General features: G+C 38.1%; 1 protein-coding gene across 2 annotated transcripts in view; it reads right to left on the bottom strand.

Annotated features, from left to right (window-relative positions):
- Nucleotides 1–9,378, bottom strand: part of LOC111861705 (lysophospholipid acyltransferase 5) — a 55,440-nt gene that overhangs the window by 3,764 nt on the left and 42,298 nt on the right. The window contains exon 10 of one of the 2 annotated variants that reach the window (XR_002842295.2): nucleotides 2,192–2,299. The exons of the other annotated variant lie outside the window; for it this stretch is intronic. The gene's annotated coding sequence lies outside the window, so the exon portion shown is untranslated. The remainder of the gene's footprint in view (nucleotides 1–2,191; nucleotides 2,300–9,378) is intronic. 2 annotated transcript variants of the gene reach the window in all.

The following is a 9,378-nucleotide window of genomic DNA, read 5'->3' as shown; positions in this document are numbered from 1 at the left end:
ATTGGTCATATCTTACGCAGTAACTGCCTTTTAAAAGAAGTTATTGAAGGAAAGATAGAGGGGCGAATAGAAGTGACCAGAAGACGAGGAAGAAGACGTAAAAAGATGCTCGATGACCTTGGGGACAGAAGAGGATATTCTAATTTGAAGGAGAAAGCTCTAGATCACATTAAGTGGAGGAACTGTTTTGGAAGAGACTGTGGACCTTTCGTCTTGACAGATTACTGATGAATGAATGATCATGTTATTTTCTAATTTTTAAGGTCAAAATGCTCCCTGGCAGACAATAAAAATAGAATCAGCACCCTTAAAGGATATTTTTGAAAGAAAACAACTATGTATCAATTTTATGAGGCACTAAGACAGAAACTTTAAATAATAAAGACATTCTTCATGGCAGTAAATTAATTTCTTGCTACATATTTCCCACTTTTATGTAAATATTTTAGCAAGGCTTTCTGAACAGATGTAACACATATAGTTCTGCAACAGATATCTAATATACTACGAATTTATTCATTTTAAACTATGGCAGTCATTTTCAACCTGTAGGTCACAATGGTGAATAAATAAGTGCAATGTGCTATATTTTGTAAAATTATGCTTCTGAAATACCAACTGTTAGAGAAAAATTAGCAGCTGTTTCAGCTATATTTTTTTCCTTATGCACAGCAAATACCAGCAAAAGATTTTACAATGACTTGGAAATACCATTCGGCTCAGTTGTTTCTTTTTTCTGTCTGTGTGTTGCCAACTAGTGGGTGACACAATCAAAATGGTTATAAAGCTGTCCTATGGAATAGCATTGATTAACTTGTGCTTTCCAATGATTACACATGTCTGCTTCCAATGTGTATTTTATTCCCAATATGTAACTGCATACATACCCTGATAACGGAACTGTTTCACTGAACCAAATTTGGAGTTCATTCACTCTTCTCAGGACATCTATGTAAAAACACAGGGTTACTAGTATCCTTAGGGTCTGGTTTAATATGGAGACTAAAACTATACCAGAATTAACCAGGTCAGCAACTAACAGTGATGGTCTAATGTATGAGAGTTTAGTAATACCACCTGAATTAATTTGGATTTCAGCATATTCAGGACTTGTTATTCATGATGCAAGGACTGAATATATGACACAAAGTATCACAAGTTGACTTCAGACCTCAAAATGGGACATGCAAAGCTCAATCTCATTTTTGAACAACAAAATTATTTCACTCTGGTATTTGCTAATGGACAGAAAAATTAACTCCCCATAAGGAGTACTAAGCTTCATATATGTAATACCTTATATGTCTACTTCTCTTTGTGAAGAACATTAAAAAATTAAGCACTATATTAGAGCTGTGGAGGTCAACAGTCAACAATACTTTTTCTTGCCTCTAGCAATAAGATCACTTTTCATATAGAATAAATTAATTATAAATTCATGCACAGACGCACACACAAAATGTAGACATATGGGTGCTGGAGGGGCAAGCCAGGTACCTGCCCCCACTCCAGATTTCTTGCAAAAAATCAAAATTGAAGAAACACAGAGATGAACAAATATTAAAATTATTTTAAAAATGTATTCTTCTAACCTGAACACCCTAGGGTATCTAGTAACATTAGCCCTAAATAGTTCAAGCAACTTAGAAAACAAATTTTCTGATTGTGAAACAAATTATTGACTATGTGCGTACACATTATCCCACTTGGATCTAATCTTCAATACATCTATTTGAGGGGGGGGGGATTCCATCATATCTCCTGATGTGAACAAACTGAAACACAACCAGCAGAAGTTTTCAGCCCTCTGTTTCAATCATTTTTCCCCCATGTCCATTAAAGTTATGCTCATGCTTTAGAGCAGTTAAAGTCACAAGTCTTCCATGAGGAGCTTAGTATAACGACACAATACAGGATGGATGGCTAAGGAATTTGGGGTTCAGTTCTCAGCAGAGGTGAGAGATTTTCTCTTCTTCACAGTATCCATACCAGCTCTGAGGCCCACCCAACCTCCTATAAAACAGGTAGTAATGGCTCTTTCCCCAGGTGGGTAAAGTGGCAGGGATGCAAAGCTGACCACTTATCTCCATCCATTGCTGAGGTCAAGAATGGTGCAGCTATACTTCCACTCCCTGATACGTCTTTATGGCACAGTGCTCAACTAAGCACAGGGAAAACTTTACCTTTTTACCTTATATCAGATGAGGTATCACCTTGATGCACTGGTCCTAATTCAAATTCACCTTGGCTCTAAGTTCTGTCCTTCTTGGTGGAAACTGTTGGTCTTCGACTCCTTGCTCTGCATATCACAGAATTTTCTATATTCAGGGTCTGCTCTTCTAGTAAAAATTCTTTCTGCTAGATGCACTTCAGCTGTTAATGTTGTTAGTAAGGATGGTGATGTATTTGGAAGCAAAACTGTTTCTCTTAATTATATTCCATAATGATACACTCTCAGTTATTAAAATACTAAATGTATTTACTATGAATGCAGGTATGTGTGTTTGCACTTACTAATTTCTTATTATTGTCTAAATAATACAAGTTGCCATGCTTCGCTTTTAATTTGTGTTGTGTTTTTAAAATGTCTATTTTACTAAGTATAAATCTGTATTAAAATATGGTATTATTTTTTGGGGTGGGGTGCTTAAGGACTCCGAAACTGTACTTAAAATACAGAAAAAATGTCTAAGAGTGATTAAAGGTGTTAATAATAAAGTATCCTGTAGAACTACGTTTAGTGAATTTAAAATTTATCTCATTATATATATTCAAGCTTTTAAGTTTTATAATAAAGAATAAGATATATACAACTCGGTGTTCTGACATTCACAGCTACAATACCATACATAATCATAATTTGTATGTCCAATTTTGTAATACCGATCATTGCAAAAAAGGTGTAATTAATATGGGAACTAAAATATTTAATAGCCTTCCCATTGAATTGAAAAAAGTTAAAATTTTAACGTTTTTAAGAGGAAACTAAAAAATTATTTGTTGTGCAGCGCTATTCTCTTCATGAATTTTCAACTAATGTTGGATTGATGACTAGCTTGTTGACTGTCTTTTGGTTTGCAAATTTTTAATATTGTGTTTATATGTTTATACTACTGACATTTTTCTTTTGGTCTTTTGTATTTTTTATTATTATGTTCCTTATAACAGTTGCTACATTATAGTGATAAATCACTGTGTAAATTTTATGTTACTCTGACGTGTGATGTATTCGTTATTATTTCTTGACATGTCCAATTGTATTCACTTCAGTTATGGACGAAAATAAAGTTGAAATGTAAATTCATTCATGCATAAATGTAATCAAAGTACAAATGTACCACATAAATCATACTTGGTTGCTTATCAGGATTATCAATTTTGAAGACCAAAGTTATTCTTAAAACACAATTTTGATTCCTATTTCAGATATGTGATGATAAAAAGAATCACTAAAAAGGTAAATTCCACTTTAATTCATGTTAGCAAATACCAACAACTGAAGACAGAAAGAAATTTAACAGATAAAAAACAAATAAACAACAGAATAAAATATAAACTATGCATAAAAATAATTCATAACAAAATATAAAAATGTATGAGCAAATCATAAGTCGGTACCAGGAATTATGTGGATTTTACAGCACTGACAGCAGCTTTATAAATCAACTGACATTTTAAGCTTAATTTGAATAACATTTAGGATAAAATACAAACAATGTTGGCAAGGGGAGAAAAAAATATTATTTATACAAAGTCTAATTTTATGTACAGTCATGCATCTAAGACTGCACAGCCACATAATGAAGTAGAACATAAAATTGCAAGTGGAAACAAAAGAAACACAAGCAGAACTTCAACAGCAAATTCTCTGCAACATCTGTGCTCTTACACAGTGCAACAGCAACGAGTGCCTGCAAAATGTATGCTTGAATATCAATTCACACTTATCATAAAGGCTCTTGCACTAAACTTCCCTTTATCTGGTACCTACACATCCAGAATTCTCTCAGAACACGCAAAAATGTCAAACCAAACTTCTGATTTTATAAAGTTACTTCAAAAGTAAAGCTGCAAAGTGCACAACTTCAACCACCATGCAGAAATTCTCCTGGGTACCATGTGAAGTGCTGCCCACTATCGGGCTTATGCAGATACCATTACAGTTACGTGATGCATGATTACAACAGGGGTTAGCTGAACTTGTGATTGTGTTTCAGAATATCTAATAACTTTAACCCAACAATTCTGTCTTCTACGAAGACTCCTATGCAAGAATTAAAATGAAAACGTGTTTTGACTTTGAAACACAAAATTGAAACACTGAGACTGGAAACTACTTAATATTCTGTGCAAAATTAGGTTCTGTAAGCTGTATGCAACTGGTATGTTCATGTAACCAGCATACAACATTCCTAGTATGTGCTGGATGACAGGAAGTTTAGGGCATGTAAATATTTATCAAACAGGCAGTGATTAACAAAATTCAAAAACACCTTTCTAATGGGAAATATTAGAACTGAAACAAGAGCTCTAGAAATGAACAAATGCTTAAATAAGAGTTAATGCAGGAGATATGAGGCTTTCAATGTGGCGAAAATTTAGACTGTGGTCTTCTGGGGTATAACACCATAAAGTCTTGAAGGTTACCAGTATGGAAACCTGATGCCTCCACCATATAGTAGAAGGACACCTCATAGATACATCTGAATGTGTACATATCCTGTACCATTTAATTTAATTACTTTTCCATTAGAAAATTCCTTACTCCTAGGTGAATTACCTTTGTATAGTTTTAATTTTGCATTAATGATATTTTAGTCATAGAACTAAATGATGATTTCATATTTTTTTTTATTGCTAGTGGGGTGGGACTACGTCCCTTGTACTGCAGCCACGTCTGACCTATTGTACCAGCCTCAGATGATAGGTGAGGGTGATTCTGGAGCAACTGGTGGAATGAAGATTGGCAGGGGAAACCGAAGTACTTGGAGAAAACCTGCCCCAGAGCCACTTTGTCCACCACAAATCCCACTTGACCAGACCCGGGCCGCCAAGGTGGGAAGCCAGCGACTAATTGCTTGAGCTATGTTGTGGCCCTATGATTTCATATTGCATATTATACAGCATACAAAACTGTGTTTTCTTATATGAGAAATATTGCTGACTTTGAAGTAGGTAATAGTTCAAATTATTCAGTACTGTGTTAATCAGGTTTGCTGCATTAATTAATTAAATTTATCTATGAAGTTCATGCTACTAGTAACAAACTTAACTAAGACATAATACTGTCAATGCCAAAAGAGGTGCTGGTGTGGAAGCTGAAAAAATTTGCAAGCTCTTTTGGTTTTTTTAATAACTACAGGACATAAGGAGAATAGAGGTTCTGTCACAGCCTTTCCTTCATGACATGCAGCCAGTTTTCTAGAATGAGGTCATCATAACCATTACATCTGGTTTGAAGGAAATGTTACTACAACAATTTGTATCATTTAAAAGTTCAATTCTAAAGTTTTGGTTTGATTTACTTAATATGTCTTTTGAATAACCATTAAGTTCAATCAACTTCATACCACCCCTCCAAAAGCCAACCTTGATGTCCTCATTGCAGAGGGGGGTAACATCTGAAAAGTTGGTGCGAAGCCAAAGGGTGAGGCATCGTGCCGAGGGCTGCATAGCATTGGGGTGGAATCTAGCCAGGGTTGTTAACAATTCCCTTGGGGCACCAGGCAGCACCCCATTGTATTTATACCTTCCACCTGTATTCGGTGCTGTGGGTGGTGACCTTTTAGATCCCCAATACTCGTGTGATCATTAATGGTTATCAGTAGTATAACAACCATGTCCACAGGACTTAAAAACAGGACTACCCTCCCAGAAGATCCTTACAAGAAATACTTCAGTGGAGGGCCAGGAACTCAAGTGCACCCATCAAGGGGTGCTGATGCAACCAGCGAACATGTTGTTGAGATTTCAGCCAAAGGAAGGGACAAACTGGTAGTGAGAAACCTGCCTCAGGTAACATCAAGGACCCTTTCCTCAGGGGTCAGTAGTCCTGACATACCACAGCATGGAGTAAGCACTTCTAGCACACCCAAAGAAGGCCTAAGACCTCTAGCCTCAGGAACAGGCATACTCCACCTAGCAAGGACAAGCCAAGCAGGAACAGAGGACAGTCACCAACCAGGAAATGCAGGAATACCCAAGCATGGAGTAACCTCGACTGGGACCTCTCAGAGGCCAAGGCCTGAGAATAGTACCACTACAGAAAGGGTAACCTTTGAAAAGGTCCAGGGAATCCAGTGGACCAGGGACATATAAGGAGGTGCTGACCTACTTTAAGAAAGCTATCTTCAAGGAGAATCATCCTGAAGATAAGCTAATTGAAAATTACCTGGATCAAATCCTTGATGAATTGGGACTCCAAAAGAACTACCACACCTTAGGTCCTTCAGGTTGGAGGGATGTGCATTCATTTATGTGTGCACCAACCAATAGTCTGGTCAGGGGCTCATTGGGACCACTGACAATTACAGGCTGGGATCAGGTGGCAGGCTGGAGACTACAGATGCCAGGAGCCTACTGAAGCCTGTTAAGATGACTCTCAGGACAAAGTTGCCAAGAGTCCTGGTGAGCTGCTGAAATGGATTAAGGGCCTCAACCCAGGCTTCATACTGGGCACTGGGGGATCCTTGACAAGCAACCTGAGCCAAAAGGCCAGAGATTGATCTGTCTCACAGACTGGAACTCCCAGATAGCTATCAATGGGACCAGGTATGTCAACCCTATCCAGGACCAAGATTGGAGAACAAAGGAGGGCAACAGAGAACATCACACCACTACCTATAGATCCAGGGACCCCTATGGAGAAAACCTGGTGTGCCAAGGAAGGAGAAATAAAGGAGGAAGGGATGGAAACAGACCCTTCCCCTAGTGAAATGAAAGAATAAGCAGGTGGGGAAGGGGTCACCAGCAGTATGAAACTTATACCATAGCAAAGCAGACATGGTGGTTCTATGTCAGCAGCTGGCTGAGGGAATGGCAGATGTGGCACTTATTCAGGAACTTTGGATTTATAGAGGCTAAATAAAGGGCATAACAAACTAAGGTGAAACTACAGAAATAAAAACATCTATATTCTACCAGACAGTCAAGCTGCAATCAAAGCACTTGACAATTACCAATCAACTTAAAACTGGTTTGGGACTGCCATTAATCTCTCGTGCAACTAGCCAAACATAACAGAGTTCAAATGATATGGCTGCCAGATCATGAAGATATTGTTGGCAATGAAACAGCAGATCAACTGGCAAAATTGTAATCTGAATGTCCATTTATATGACCCGAACCAGCTTATGGCATCTCAGTAGCAGCTGCCAAGAAAGCTGTCAGGGACTGGACAGAGACCATAAAAAGTACTGGGAACCCTAACGAGGACTCAAAGAGGAAAAAGGAACTCACACAAGGACCCTCAGCCAGAAGAACTAAGGAACTGCTAAGTTTAAACAGAAACCAGTTATGATGTGTGGTAGAAATACTTACAGGACACTGTCACCTAAAAGGACACCTTTTCAAAATGAGGCTGACAGACAGTCCAATCTATGAAAGATGCCTCGAAAAAGACGAAATAGTCACATCCAATGTGAATGTGAGCTTGTTTAAGATTTCATCATCTGGGCCACTATTTTATGGAACCAGATGCCCATCATGACGCCCCTATAAGCAGAATCTTGCACTTCATTCGAAGTATAGGGATGTTAAAGGGTTAAAAATAGAGGAGGGTGCACAAGAGATCCCTAAAGGTCATGGTGCAAGGGCCAGCAGTTAGGCCCATTCCTTATGTATGTCTATACCTAACTTTATATAAATTAAGAAATTACACTATGGGTCAGAGAAAAGGACTCTATGGGCAAGTTCATGCTCCTGAGATAGGGTCACGTAATTATACGAATATGGTTTGCCAATAGTAACTGCATCATGAACATATGAGGGTAAGTCAATAAGTAAGTTACAAATGAATAAAAGAGTACTGATTTGAAAAATGCTTTTATTTCTGAACATAATCTCCCTGTACACTGAGGCACTTGTCCCATCGTTTCACAAGCCCCTGAAAACCACCAGCATAAAATTCTTTTGGCCGCTGTCAAAACCAGGCGTGTTCACACAGCATGGCCTACCTCATAATGCATGACAGGTTAGGTTTTCACAAAGTCTGTGCACGATGGGTGCCGCACATGCTGACCCCACAACACAAAATGCAAAGAATGGGTCTGGCATTACTGGATCTCAATCGCTCCACGACGGACACAATATTCTAGCCCGAATTGTCACAGGTGATGAGTCTTGGGTTCATCATTACCAACCTGAGACAGAGCATGTGTCAATGCTGTGGAAACATCCTGTGTCGCCTGCCAAAAAGAAGTTTAAGGTGACATCATCCTCCAGGAAAGTGATGCTCACAGTCTTCTGGGATCGCGAAGACAACTGCTCACCACATTCCAGCCTCAAGGACAAACCGTAAATGCTGACTGCTACTGTAGCATGTTCAGGAAACTTTGTATGGCCATTCAACGGAAGCATGCAACCTGTCATGCATTATGAGGTAGGCCATGCCATGTGAACATGCCTGGTTCCGACAGCAACCCAAAGAATTTTATGCTGCTGGTTTTCAGGGGTTTGTGAAATGATGGGACAAGTGCTTCAATGTAAAGGGAGATTATGTTGAGAAATAAAAGCATTTTTCAAATCAGTACTCTTTATTTGTTTAAGTTCTGTATCCATTTGTAACTTACTTATTGACTTACCTATGTATAAGCCGGTCTATAAAACATGCACTAATGTATAAGATGGATGATAAATAGCATACCTCTTTCAAAGTTCATACAGAGTGAAGGTGGAATAACTTTTATTTGACCCTGCATTTCTTAATTGAAACCATGTGATGATACGTGATGTTAGAAGAGATAACATTAAATCTAAAAGGCCGAAGAAGCTTAATCAACGTTCTACATTTGAGCAATGTGAAAGTCAGTATAATTTGCATCGTCCTTATCAGGCAACGACAGCTACCAACATGGAGTATGGAAGTGGGAGCTATCAGAAAAGTGATATCAAGTGCTGCCAAATACCAACTATTATCAACGGGTATATAGATCCTCCACAAATGAATGATCCTAGAAAGTCAATAATAGAAAGGAGAAGCGAAAAAGCTAGTAAAATGAAGAGGGATCATAAAGTTGTAATTTATGGTGACAGCCATGCACGGGGTTTATCGTCAAGGTTAAAAGATAAATTATTGGATACATTTGAGGTTACAGGTTATACTAAACCAAATTGTGAGTTACAGACCTTACTTTCCAATAGAAACCAAGAGATTGCAAG

The sequence above is a fragment of the Cryptotermes secundus genome, unplaced genomic scaffold (assembly GCF_002891405.2).
Source record: "Cryptotermes secundus unplaced genomic scaffold, Csec_1.0 scaffold235, whole genome shotgun sequence".
NCBI lineage: Eukaryota > Metazoa > Arthropoda > Insecta > Blattodea > Kalotermitidae > Cryptotermes > Cryptotermes secundus.
The sequence above is the reverse complement of the archived record's forward strand: the minus strand, read 5'-3'. Positions and strand labels throughout refer to the sequence as shown.